Below are 14,930 nucleotides of genomic sequence, written 5' to 3'. Positions count from 1 at the left end.
GCTACAAAGAAGGTCTAAGTGAATTCTTTCACACTTGAACCAACTCTAGCAACCCTAAAGCTTGTCAATCACACCCTAATTTTGACTTCCTAAATTTGAGGATTTGATTCTATAATACTGACTCCTTATTATTGACTCCCTACTTCTGATAAATTGACTCTCTAAGTTCATTTCTTAATTTTGACCATTTGACTTTTTAAAATGGATTACTTTATTATAAAAATTTGACTCCCTTATGTAGGCAATTTTTAAAATTCTTATTTTATTATTTAATATTTTTAGTTTTCAACATTGATTTCCACAAGATTTTGAGTTTCAAATTTTCTCCCCATTTCTACCTTCCACCCCGACTCCAATATGGCATATATTCTGATTGCCCCGTTTCCCTGTTAGCCCTCCCTTCTATCACCCTACTCCCCTCCCCCATCCTCTTTCCCCTTATTTTCTTGTAGGGCAGGATAAATTTTTATACCCCATTGCCTGTATATCTTGTTTGCCAGTTGCATGCAAAACAATTTTTTTCCTTGAGCATCGACTTTTAGAACTTTGAGTTCCAAATTCTCTCCCTTCTTCCCTCCCCACCCACTCTCCCTAAGAAGGCAAGCAATTCAACATAGGCCACACATGTATCATTATGTAAAACACTTCCATAATAGTCATGTTGTGAAAGACTACCTATATTTCCGTCCATCCTATTATGTCCCCCTTTAGTCAATTTTCTCCCTTGACCCTGTCCCTTTTCAAAAGTGTTTGCTTTTGATTACCTCCTCCCCCAATCTGCTCTCCCTTCTATCATCCCCCCACCTTATCCCCTTACTCCTACTTTCCTGTGGGGTAAGATACCCAATTGAGTGGGTATGTTATTCCCTCCTCAAGTCAAATCCAATGAGAGCAAGATTCACTCATTCCCCCTCACCTGCCACCTCTTCCCTTCCAACAGAACTGCTTTTTCTTGCCACTTTTATGTGACATAACGTACCCCATTCTATCTCTCCCTTTCTCCCTCTCTCAATACATTCCTCTTACCCTTTACACACTCCTCAGTCCTGGTATGGTTGGTCCTGGCTTGGCCCATGCTGAACTCTGCTCTGCTTCCTGTGTGGTGTGATAGACCCTTCCCAGCAACTATCCTGGCTGTCCTGGGCGGGATACCTGGTTCCCTCTGCTATTTCATGGGTTCAACAGCTCTAGAGTTTGTTCAGAGCCATTTTTACAGGTATTTGGAGGGATTTGGGGGAGAGCCTAAGCGAGTCCCTGCTTTCCAGCCACTATCTTGGCTCTACCCCCCCCCCTTTATATACACAATTTGATTCCCTAAATATAGCTCCATAGTTTTGACAGCGACAATCCTTTCAGATCATTTGAACTCCAGTAATATCCAAAGCATCCCAGCTGCTTTTGCTCTATTCTAAAAATGCCCCTTTCTGTGTCAACAACTTCAAAGACCGCATAAGATTGACAAGGGATATCTTTCCTGTTGGTGACAGGATGTCTGCAACCAGAACAGTGGGCTTTCTCTTATCTTGATATTCTAGGGACATTTGCATCTTGGGATCATAAACTCTAAGTGACACTACCTTGTCAATTGTCTTGTTCAACTATCTAAGAACTTCTTTCTTATGATATGGAGACCATAAGATTGAGTAGCACAGACATGCTGTGCTCATTCCTTTGTTGAGACAGGTAGAACTTATGATCTGGCTCCTTGTAAGTACAAGTAAACTAGCTTCACTAGCTTTAAGGGAATAAACATCATGAATTTACATATCACCTAGCTTGTTTGCCTCCTTTAACCAAACTTTCAGGTCAACAGTTATGGTGCCATAGACTGCGGATGGAACTGATGGAATGGGACAAAGAACAGCAGCCCAACCTTGCCAATGCTAATGATTCAGGCACCTCAGGATTCATTCTTTCCTGGAGTCTTGGCCTTGATGAGGTTGGGTAAGTTCTCCTTATTCCCAGCTTCCAAAGGACTCCAACTAGTTTGGTTGAAGTCAGTAATTCCCTTTGTGCTAGCTCTGGGGGCAAGGACCAATTTGCATTAAATTGCTTTGGATTAATTAGGTCCCTTTTGCAGATGGATCTTTGGAAATTAGTACAAGTATGGCGCTAGTGTCAGTTAACTAAAGATAGCCCAAATTATGTTGGCCACAATAGGGCTCTTTTGGACCAGTCAAAGTTACTTTATATTAAAACCAAATTAAGTTTAAAGGCCAACAAACAATCTAGCCAGGGGTGGGAATGTTTTCACCTTGGGTTTGCTGAGATGGCTGAGCAAGAACAAAAGGCAGAAGCCTCTTCCCTTAAGGCTCACAAAGCTGCTTCAGCATCTTCCCCAGTATTGGCTAATTCCCTCCACCTCACTCTCCCCTCTTTTCCAACAACTCCAGCCCTAGCTGTTCCTCTACTCTTTCTGCCCTATTTGTTGCCTCCTCCCTCTTCCCTTTCCCCCTTCCCTTAAGGGCTCTGTTCTCAAGGAGGACAGCTACACTCTGGATATAGGTTATGGAGAGTCAGAAAAATCAGGGATGCCAAGGCTTCCCCCAAAGACCATAGAGGTGCTCTGAGCAAAGGTTGCAGGATCTGACCCTCATCCACTCCTACCCTGTCAGGTCATATCCTTGCAAATTCCCCAACCCCGTTTCCTTGGAGTAATAATAGCCAATTGGTGATAGGAGTTTCTAACAAGCCTCAAATTCTCCCTCTCTCTGTCATTAATTTTTTTTTTTTGTATTTGTCCTTTTAATTGTCAAATTGTCTGTGTGTGTGCTGTGAAATGAGTCTATTACTTTGTAAAATTTGAAATGCAGACAGCCAAAGATTTCAAAGGCTGCAGCTAGGGAAACAAATCTCTTTTCCTTGTAATTTCTGGCCTGGCTAACCTGGAATTACAGTGGAAACATAAACTAAAACATTTTAGCAGATTCTGAAATTAATCATTAAAAAGTTTGGAAACTGATTAGTTGGAATTACCAGAGGACTCCTGAGACTGTAGATCACTCCAGGAGCGTACTCATGTTAAAACACCTCCTCCCAATCCTTATCATTCATTTCCCACTCCCTCCCCAGCATTAAGAGGGTATCTCAGTGTGGGAATTTTTAACAGCCATAAGGGTTTTTGTTAACTCCTCTCATCCCCAGATCAGATTATGAGAAGAGAATGTTGGAGAATTGTAAGGACAACTTAAATCACCCTTCCCCACCTGGCAAAAGGAGGGGAGGGGCAGCAATTCACTGACTGGCAGTAGCTCTGATAGTCCTGTACCCCTGGGTACCTTGTAGCCCATCCTTCTAGGCAAAGCTTGGAAATTTCACCCAGGTCCTATACATCCTGCCCATCCTGTCCCGGCAGCTCCAAACTGCCCCAGGCTCAGTAAATTCTTCAGTTGTGGGGGAACAGAGAAGTAGATGGATTGGGCCTGTGGCAAGCATTCCCTAAGGCCTGCCTCTAAGAATTGTCATCACTGAGAAACCAGCCTCTGCTCTTGGTAACTCTGCACTTCTCTGTTCCAGTTGCAGAGATGTATTTTATCTCTGTTTGCCCCGTTTCCTGATTTGTAAAGGGAAAATAATAATGGTTGTTGTTATGGGATCAAAATGATATAATGATTTCAAAATGCTTAACATCATGACTGGCATATGTTAGAAACATTATTTTTATGTGATTGATAACTTCTGAAGTGGTTTTTAAATACCAAAAGTAATAAGTTGAATTTCTATATGTGATAATCTGAAAATGCAATTGATGTCATCTGAAGTTTATTGTTTCTGTATTTCTAAAATTCTCTTAAGAATAGTAAAGATACTGATATTTACTATGAGAACAGACTTTCCATGTGAAATCTTGTCTATTATGAGAATATATGTGGTGATTCAAAGTTACAGCTTCAACATATTAATGATGAGATGAATGATTCTCTGTGCAAAGTGATTTAGAAATGCATTTACCTAAACTGATAATGGGTAGTTTCAAATTTTACATACATAATAATGTTTAGGGCATCATTACATTTCTATGGTCTAAATGTTGTTAGAATTGTATTGTCTGAGGAAAATGATGAATAGATTAAGAAGCTGGATGATTGCTGTAATTTAAGAAATTATAAACTTCCAAGTTTTATCTTTATTTAAACGGAAGTTCAATTAAAACTGTTTTTGCTATAAATCAAGTGTTTATGCTAAGGCCTTGTTTGGGATCTCCTCTTGTAATTTCTGTCAATTAAGGATACATAGTAAACTGTTAAAAGATGTGAATTTATAGATAATGATCTTTTCTTTTACAGTGCTAAGAGTATTCGGCCTTAGAAATTAAAATGTTGGTCCCAGCCAAGGGTCTGGTTGAGGTGCCTTCCTCTGTGGCCCCTTCCCCTGAAGGGACCCCTACTCAGGTTTGGGCCTCATGGCCTACCCCTATTTTAGGCCCTGCAGTATCCACCACCATGGGCCCTACCCCTGAGGCAGCCCCTATTTAGGTTCCAGCCTCAGGCCCTGCCCCCACGGCAGTACCTCCTCCCCAGCCCCTCTCTCTGAGGTGGCTCCCACTCAGGTCTCTTTGGTATCTCTCTGACCCCTACCCCTCCTCAGATACCAGCTGATCTTCTCCATTGCCAGCCAGATGTCCTGGCCTTGCAGTCTGATCTAGTTCAGCTGGCACCCCCCAGCCCTTCCCTCACCAGAAACAGGACTTCCTATATCCTTCCCCAAGCTCCAGTTCCCACAGTACCTTCAAGGCTTTTTCCCCTGAGGGAAGTGCCTGCCTCCCCTATGGGGACAAGGAGAGTGCATGTTGCATTCTCCATTTCAGATCTCATTTAATTTAAAGAAAAACTGGGGAGATCCTCAGAAGATCCCATTAAGTTTACTGAGGGTTTAGGAATCTGTCCCTACAATTTGAACTTTCTTGGGGTGATTTGCATATTCTTTTCTCTATCTGTTGTACCACTGAGGAGAAAAGGAGAATCTGGGAACAAGCCCAAAAATTTGGGGATAGTTTGGCTAGCAATAACCCCATAAAATGCCCCCCCCCCACCCAGGAACAGCTGCTGTTCCCAATAGTGACCCAGGATGGAATTACCAAAAGAGTGAAGATAGGGGAAGAGAGACCATATGATAATTTGCCTGTTAGAAGGCCTAAGAACTGCATTTCAAAAGCAAATAAATTTTCAGATTTATTAGGGAGATTACTCAGGGAGAAAAGGAAAACGCTGCTCTTTTCCAAGCCCAGCTGGTAGAAGCTATTAAGAAGTATACAAATTTGGATCCTGATTGAAGGGGTGGCAATACTTAACATGTATTTCATTAATCAGTCTGCCCCAGATATTAGGAGGAAACTGCAGAAATTGGCAATGGGACCCCAAACACCTCAGGCCCAATTACTGGAGATAGCCTTTGGAGTTTTCAACAATAGAGACCTGGTTGCAGCAGAGGAAAGAGAACTGGACCCATCGAGGCAGGGACAGCTCTACATCCCTTGCCAGCAGGAAGCAATTTCAGAAGCTGAGACCTTCGACCCTGACCCCAAAAGAATTTGGGTCCTATTTGTTTGAGGGGGGAATGATGAGGCTACAGTCTCTGGGAACCCCTTTGAACCTGGAGTAGTCTCTGGGAACCCCCTTGAACTCTCCTTGAATCTTCCCACTTGATCAGGCCTTGGCCTGAGGCTATAACCTTATATTATCATTAGGCCCAAATCTCTACCTAGCCTAACACTTTATTGTCCAGCTCCTTCCCACCTTTGATACTATCAATATCCTTGCCTTCAGCTAATTCCCATCCTTAATCCCATTCTCTTGGTTCCTGGAGTCTGACTCATCTGTGTCCCATCAAGCTCCCCCTTAGACTCCTCCTCAAGATTCCCCCCCCCCAAACCCCTCCTCTAGTCACCCCAGGTCACCCCTCAGTCTTTGTGTATATAACCTCCATCTTGCCTCCATGAAGGCACTGAGATTCAATCTAGCTCAGTAGATTGAATCTGGCCCACTTGTGAAAACAGGCATCACAAAGATTTCTTAAGACAACCCATTCTGGTGAATCCCTAATAAACTTTGTCTTTTCCTTTGGCTGAGCAAAAAAAAAAAGTAATTAAAATGTTACCACTAGTGATTATAAATCTAGATTTGATTTGCTCATCCAACTAAATTATGGTCACCTGATTGGTAAGTAATTCAAGCTTTAAATACATGATAATTGCTTGTGGTGTGTTTATATTTCTAAATTTTCTTATATTGTGCAATTTGGTTAACATTGCATTACCTATGTTGTTAGAAAAACAATTCCTCTTATAATCTAGATGTAGTTAGATTAAGAATTGTACTTAATTAAGAATTGAGGTTGTTAACTGAAACAAGGATTTTTGGAACCATCTAGTCATAAATTCTTATCAACCTTCTGTAAAGTCTTCTGTGTAGAGGAATTCCTATGGAGTAAGTCTTTAAAGTCCTAGGAAATTTTGTTATTGTGATAAGGCTAATTTACTTGAGAATGTTCTTCTTGAGTTAAAGAAACTAAGTGTCCTCTCCATTACAACACCTTTTTGACTAAGGCACTTTGTGATATCTAGGAATTCTATATAATGCTTTGGGAATAAGGATATTTTACATCGACTTAGTTTTAATGAATTCCAATGCTTAAAGGTTTGTTTTTGCTTTCAGGAAGAAGAAAGAGATTTCTATCATTTTAAAATTTTCCAAGTAATTTTCTTCAGAAAAGCTTAGTGATTATTCCTCTTAACATCAGGATAAATTTTAAACTTTTTAAAGAAGGGGAAATATTTCTAGAAGAGATGTTTTGAAAAAAAAAATCTCTTGTGTGATTTTTAGAAGGCCTACTCTGAATTTGTAATCATTCCATGGCCTAAGCAAGAGTTGAAATTGGTGTTTGAACTTATCACATGTATAAGATTCAATTCCTGAAGTGTCTCTTTCTTCCAGAATGAGCACAATTGGGGAAGAATAAACAAACTTGAGAAACAAAGACGTCTATCTATTCAGTAGTAAGATCAAAGTCAGGAACCTCTTTTGTTTAAAGCAGATAAGAAGGTTTGGGGACAAATGGGGGTTAGCCAAGCCCCTCCTGTCCCTACATAGTTGTTATGTTGAGAGAGTATGAGGAAGTATTTTAAAAGACAGAAAACTTATGTAACTTCATTTCAATTAATGCTCAATCAAATTTGGGATGGTCTTATCTGAAGGATAACAGCCCATATTTCTTTGCTATTTAAGATTTTATTGGATACAATTTTTTTTTTTTAAATTTATTTTTTATTTATTTTTAGTTTACCACACACGGTTCTACATAGTTTTGAGTTCCAGTTTTTCTCCCCTCCCTCCCCCCTCCCTCCCCAAGACGGCATGAAGTCTCATATAACTGTCATGTATAACTTCGCATTGAATTAATTTATGCTCTAGTCAAGTCGTGGAGAAGAATTTTGACCAATGGAATGAATCATGAGAAAGAAGAAACAGAACCAAAAAAAAAAAAAACAAAAAAAAAAACCCAAAACCAAAAACAAAAGAGAAGCAGAAAAGGCGAGCATGTAGTATTGTGCCTCAGTCTGTATTCAAACTTCGCAGTTCTTTCTCTGAATGAAGATAGCATTCTCCATCGTGAGTCCCCTGGAGTTGTCCTTGCCCCTTTAGGTTGCTGAGAGAAGCGCAGTATGTCAGGATTGGTCCTCAAGGAATCCACATATCTGTGGCTGTGCACAACGTTCTCCTGGCTCTGCTCCGCTCACTCAGCATTATGTCGTGTAGGTTTTTCCATGTTGTTATGAAGTCTGCATCATCCCCATTTCTTATGGCACAATAGTATTCCATCACCTTCATATACCACAGCTTGTTCAGCCATTCCCCAATTGATGGGCATCCCTTTGCTTTCCAATTCTTGGCTACCACAAAGAGAGCTGCTATAAATATTCTTGTACATATGGGTCCTTTTCCCGCTTGCCTGATTTCTTTGGGATACAACCCTAGAAGTGGTATTACTGGGTCAAAGGGTATGAACATTTCTATAGCCCTTTGGGCATAGTTCCACACCGCCCTCCAAAATGGCTGGATCAGCTCACAACTCCACCAGCAATGCAACAATGTTCCAATTTCCCCACATCCTTTCCAGCATTTATCATTCTCCTGATTTGTTATTTTAGCCAATCTGACAGGAGAGATGTGGTATCTAAGAGTTGTTTTGATTTGCATTTCTCTAATCAGCAGCGATCCAGAGCATTTTTCCATATGCCTGTAGATAGCTTTAATTTCTTCCTCTGAAAACTGCCTGTTCATATCCTTTGACCATTTCTCAATTGGGGAATGGCTTGTATTCCTATATATTTGGCTTAGCTCCCTGTATATTTTAGAAATGAGGCCTTTATCAGAGATACTAGTTGCAAAGATTTTCTCCCAATTTTCTGCTTCCCTCCTAATTCTTGTTGCATTGGCTTTTTTTGTACAAAAACATTTCAATTTGACATAATCAAAATTATCCACTTTGCATTTTGTAATGCTCTCTATCTCTTGTTGGGTCATGAATTCTTTACTTTTCCACAAATCTGATAAGTAAACTATTCCTTGCTTTCCCAAATTACTTGTAGTATCAGCTTTTACTCCTAAATCATGAACAAGAGGTCTAGAGTATCTAGGATATTAATGAAAAGACATGCTAGGGATGGTGGTTTAGCCACACCAGATATTAAACTGTACTACACAGCAGCAGTCATCAAAACTCCCTGGTACTGGTTAAGAAACAGGGGTGTGGATCAGTGGTATAGGATAGGTACACAAGTAGGTGAAATCAACAAGTTTAGCAATCTACTCTTTGATAAACCCAAAGAAGCCAGTTTCTGGGCTAATAATTCACTATTTCACAAAAAGTGGAAAATGGTAGGGCAGAAACTGGGCATAGACCAATATCTTACACCATATACCAAAATAAAGTCAAAATGGGTTCATGATTTAGGAGTAAAAGCTGATACTACAAGTAATTTGGGAAAGCAAGGAATAGTTTACTTATCAGATTTATGGAAAAGAAAAGAATTCATGACCCAACGAGAGATAGAGAGCATTGCAAAATGCAAAATGGATAATTTTGATTATGTCAAATTGAAATGTTTTTGTACAAAAAAAGCCAATGCAACAAAAATTAGGAGGGAAGCAGAAAATTGGGAGAAAATCTTTACAACTAGTATCTCTGATAAAGGCCTCATTTCTAAAATATACAGGGAACTGAGCCAAATATATAGGAATACAAGCCATTCCCCAATTGAGAAATGGTCAAAGGATATGAACAGGCAGTTTTCAGAGGAAGAAGTTAAAGCTATCTATAGGCATAAGAAAAAATGCTCTGGATCACTACTGATTAGAGAAATGCAAATCAAAACAACTCTTAGATACCACATCTCTCCTCTCAGATTGGCTAAAATAACAAAACAGGAAAATGATAAGTGCTAGAAAGGATGTGGGGAAATTGGAACATTGTTACATTGCTGGTGGAGTTGTGAGCTGATCCAGCCATTCTGAAGAGCGATTTGGAACTATGCCCAAAGGGCTATAAAAATGTTCATACCCTTTGACCCAGCAATACCACTTCCAGGGTTGTATCCCAAAGAAATCACACAAGCGGGAAAAGGACCCATATGTACAAAAATATTTATAGCAGCTCTCTTTGTGGTAGCCAAGAATTGGAAATCAAAGGGATGCCCATCAATTGGGGAATGGCTGAACAAGCTGTGGTATATGAAAGGTAATGGAATACTATTGTGCCATAAGAAATGCGGATGATACGGACTTCGTAACAATCTGGAAAAACCTACACGACATAATGCTGAGTGAGCGGAGCAGAGCCAGGAGAACATTGTACACAACCACAGATATATGGATTCCGTGATGACTAACCCTGACATACTTTGCTCTTCTCAGCAACGTAAGGTGCAAGGACAACTCCAGGGGACTCACGATGGAGAATGCTATCTTCATCCAGATAAAGAATTGTGAAGTTTGAATACAGATTGAGGCGCACCACATGCTCGCCTTTTTTCTTCTCTTTTGTTCTTGTTTTTGGGTTTTTTGGGCTTTTTTTTGGTTCTGTCTCTTCTTTCTCATGATTCATTCCATTGGTCATAATTCTTCTCTACAACTTCACTAGTGTATAAATTATTTCAATGCGAAGTTATACATGGTAGTTATATGAGGTTCCATGCCGTCTTGGGGAGGGAGGGGAGAAAATCTGGAACTCAAAATTATGTAGAACCGTGTGTGGTAAACTAAAAATAAATGAAAAAGAAAAGCAAAAAAAAATCAAAGTTAGGCAAACTGTAAAAATTAAGGATTCAAAATGAGATGTTCGAGATTAGAATGTGAAAAGAAGGGGGTCAAGTTATCAAAATTAGGAAGTAAAAATTATGGTTTCAAATTGTAAAAATTCAAAATTAGAGAACCAAAATGTTAAAACTAAGTAAAAAATAATGAGTCTAAATGCCAAAATTCAAAATTCAATATTAGGGACTCAAAATTTCTAAATTAACACGTCACATTTTCAAAATTAAGGAGTCATTACAGAGTGAAATCATAAAAATCAGGCTTCAAAATTAGAAAGCCAAAACGAGGAAGTCAAATTGTCAGAATTAGGATGTCAAAACTAGAGTGTTAAATTGTAAAAAAATAAAAATCAGGCAGAGGATTCTGGTTAGGTGGCTGGTGGAGTAGGTCAGAAAATTCCACACTCTCAAGATTTTCCCTCACAAAAGAGATAAAATATCACCTTAGGGCAAACAAAATGCAGGTAAAAATAAATAAGAATAAGGGCACAACAGGAGTCTTCCTGGGACAATTTGAGAAGATCACAAGAAAAATCCCTGGACTAGGTTTGGTCCCAGTGAAGAGTAAACACCTTGAGGCTAGGGTTGACTTTAATAGCAAGCAGCAACCTCTTAAAAAACAAGGGGCAAGCCCTGGGGTTAGTCGGTTTGAGAGGTTGCCTGGGTCCCAGCCAAAGGAACTTTTACCCTGGAATAGTGAGGGAAGTTGGCTGTGTGAGCCTTAGAAGATCTAGGGAACCTCTGCTGACAAAGAACGACAGACCCAGCTGTGTTGCAGAAGATCAGTGGGAGGTGATGAGGAACCAGCACACACCTGGTGAGTGCAGAAGCAGTGGGGCAGAAAGGCCCTGGGTGTGGGCACTTACAGGAGATTGGAGGTTTGGCTTTGGTTCCAGGCTAGAGGGGAGAATTGAAGATCTGGGGCAAGAGGCACCATTTCCCATACCCTGGGGCTGGAGGTGAGTACAAAAATTAAACTATCACCACAAAAAATGCACAGCCAAAGGAGAAAGAATCCAACCACAGAAAGCTATTATGGGAATAGCGGAGATCGGGGTTCATCTTCAGAGGAGGATATTGAAGTAAAGAAATCACCAAAAAAGTAATATCAAATGGTCACCTGAAGAGGCACCCAAAAAGAATTTATAGAATATCTTTAAAAAGACTTTAAAAATCAAGTGACAGAGATGGAGGAAAAAAAAAAGAATAATCCAAGAAAAACAAAAAGATTATGAAAGGAGTCAACCAATTAGAAAAGGAGAGCCAGCATCTTAAGGAAGAAAATGACACCTTAAGAATTAGAATTGGGCAAGGTGAAGCAAGTGAAATTATAAGAGATCAAGAAAATCAGCATTAGAGAGGCCAACTGTTTAAATGAATTTTAACATTAGGGAGTCAAACTGTCAAAACTGAAAAGTCAAAACTAGTGAGCGAAACTGCTGTTGACCTGAAAGTTTAGTTAAAGGAGGCAAACAAGCTGTGGAGCTAGCTTACTTGTACATACAAGGAGCCAGAGCATAAGTTCTGACTGCCTGAATAAAGGAATGAGAAGGTTTAAATACATTTTTAGTTCCAACTCAGCATGTCTGTGTTACTCAATCTTATGGTCTCTATATCATAAGAAAGGAAGTTCTTAGTTGAACAAGACAATCGACAAGGTAGTGTCACTTAGAGTTTATGATCCCAAGATGGATATATCCTTAGACCATCAAGATAAGAGAAATTCTGCTTTGCTGGTTGCAAACATCATGTCACCAACAGGAAAGATACCCCTTGTCAATCTTATGTGGTCTTTGAAGTTGCTGACACAGAAAGGGGGAAGTAGGATGACAGAAGGGAGGGCTGACTGAGGATCGGGGCAATCAGAATATATGCCATCTTGGAGTGGGGGGGGAGGATAGAAATGGGGAGAAAATTTGTAATTCAAACTCTTGTGAAAATCAATGCTGAAAAATAAAATATTAAATAAATTAAAAAAAAAATCTTTTAAAATGTGAATGTCCAAACCATAAAGCGAGCCCATCCACTTTTATAAAATCATCAGACAGATACCTTAATAAAGGAGAAATAATTTTACTTTTACCACTATCTTACACAATTTTGTGCAAAAGTCCAAATTTAAGATCTATTTACCAAAACATAATAAATTCTGGAAACCAATCATATACATCTGTATATAATTCTTAGAGGAATCAGTCTGAACCTGTTACTTTTCTCAAATTTTTGCTTTCCTATTGAATTATACATCTATCATATTACATCTTTGTATTATTAATTTGTCTAATCATTTCCTCCTCTTGGAGGATGTTATCTCTATATTATATTTATTTGGGGAATATAGGTCAAAATTGTAAGCCATTCATTCTTCCATCCCATTACAGTAACTCAGAGATGTTCCAATATCAATCTATTACCTAATATATTTAGCACTGTGCTTACAAAACTTCTTGATAATATAAATTTGCTGTAAAAGAGGGACAATGTCATATATCTTAACAGAAGGAAAGAACTTCCTTAGCTCTGTTTGATTCCAGACATGAGTCATATCTGAGAGCCAAATATATAGTCACTAGATACTGAAAGCAGGGCTTAGGGGTAATCAGGTGGGGAATTTTCCTTTTCAGAAAGGAAATAGTGAAATTGGGAAATAGAGTCAGGAAGATCCTACCTAGGCCATGTCCAAGGTTGTCTTCAAAACTTTTCCCAGGCACAGCCATCCACCTTTAGAAGTTCTCAGCCTGTAGTGGATGCCATTCTACTATTGGCTTTATGACACCTATACCTGTAATCAGAGCTTAAAACAATATTAAATTGTATCCAATATCAACTTTTACTCCTAAATCATGAACCCATTTTGACTTTATTTTGGTATAGGGTGTAAGATATTGGTCTATGCCCAGTTTCTGCCCTACCATTTTCCACTTTTCCCAACAGTTTTTGTGAAATAGTGAATTATTAGCCCAGAAGCTGGCCTCTTTGGGTTTATCAAAGAGTAGATTGCTAAACTTGTTGATTTCTCCTACTTGTGTACCTATCCTATTCCACTGATCCACACCCCTGTTTCTTAACCAATCACGTCCTAGACAGGAAAAAGAGCCAGGTCCCTTTCCAGTTCTGGATGGTGAACTGTTTCCCTGGTATCAAATATCAGTCACCCCCAAAAACCCAGAAAGCAACACCCCCAACCTCCTTCAGAGGGTGGCTCCCTGATACTTGTCATTCAGCTCAGCTACGTTGTCACTGGAGATGCGGATCCAGCCATCTTCTCGGACGTGGTAGAGGTTGACCACACCTCCGGAGTAGGCGTCCCGATAGGTGGCCTGGTAGATGGCTCTCCGGGCCAGGTCATAGGCCTCTTCCACAGAAAGATCAAATGAGTAGCCCTGGTCCATAAGCATAGACAGAACCGGAACCCACAGAAAATGTGACTCCAGAGACGTGGTTTCCCTCACTGTCCACACAGGCCAGGCCGTCGCTTATCCCAGCCACAAATCATGCTACCCATGGACAGCTCCATGCCTTTGTACTGATAGACCATGTCGGCCAGCAGCTTGGAGGCGGAGGCCACAGAGATGCGCTCCTTGTTTCGGAGCTCGTAGATGCGGCACTGTCGGGCCAGCAGGCGCTCCCAGAAGCTCCCCCAGCCATGGTGCCTAGCAGGTAAGGGTTGATCTCAATCACCTAATCACCTTCTTCACTGTCTGGGAAGCGATGTAAGAACCAGCTGTGGCCCGGGAGTCCACAGCAACAGTGATACCATGCCGAAACTTGAAGGCCAGAGTGGTGGTTCCGTGAAGAAGCTCGATCCCCGGCTCCTCCGGGGCACCCCAGCCGGGAGCCGCCAGGCACAGCTCATCTCCAGGCCCCACCCCCCCCGGACCCAGGTCCAGCAGGTCCAAGCGACCCCCGAGCCCGAAAAACCCGACCCCGTTCACAGGCAGCGGGCTCTCCAACACACTGGCCAGCGCCATGTTTACTAAGGGAAAGTGGAAGTCGCGGACTCCCTTATTTTGACTTCTTAATTTTGACCATTTGACTCACTAATCTTGACTCTGGTTTTGATATATTTACTCCTTTATGTTTTAAATTTTAACGATTTGATTTCTGAATTTTGAAGTTCTAATTTTTAAATTTTGACACTGTCATTTTGTCTTCCTACTTTTACAATTTCATTTTCTAATCTGAATCTTTATTTTTATATAATAGGACTCCCTAATACTGACTCCTTAATTCTGAACATTTGACTTTTTGTAGAAGTTTTAACTCCCTAATATTGACACTCGAATTTTAACAAATTGACTCTCCAGTTTTGATTTCTAATTTTGACCATTTGTCTCCTTAAATTTGGTTGCCTAAATTTTACAATTTGACTGCTTAATGGTTTACTTAGTTTTCAGCTTTTTATTCCCTAATTTTAATTATTACCTTTTACAATTACATATCCTAATTTTGACTTCCTAAATTTGAAATTTTTATTCTATAACATTGACTACCTAATTTTGACATTAATTTGGCATTAATGCTATAATTTTGACTTTTTAGTTTTGACTATTTGACTTTTTAATATGGAATCCTTTATTTTAAAATTTTTCCTTCCTTATCTGTATGATTTGACTTCCTA

At 39.9% G+C, this 14,930-nt stretch overlaps 1 pseudogene; it reads right to left on the bottom strand.

Annotated features, from left to right (window-relative positions):
- Positions 1 to 13,500: 13,500 nt before the first annotated feature.
- LOC118833208 lies at positions 13,501 to 14,290 on the bottom strand (annotated as a pseudogene).
- Between the last annotated feature and the right edge of the window lie 640 nt (positions 14,291 to 14,930).

Source organism: Trichosurus vulpecula (assembly GCF_011100635.1).
Source record: "Trichosurus vulpecula isolate mTriVul1 chromosome X unlocalized genomic scaffold, mTriVul1.pri SUPER_X_unloc_3, whole genome shotgun sequence".
In the NCBI taxonomy this organism is placed as follows: Eukaryota; Metazoa; Chordata; class Mammalia; order Diprotodontia; family Phalangeridae; genus Trichosurus; species Trichosurus vulpecula.
This window is presented reverse-complemented; position numbering and strand designations above follow the sequence as displayed.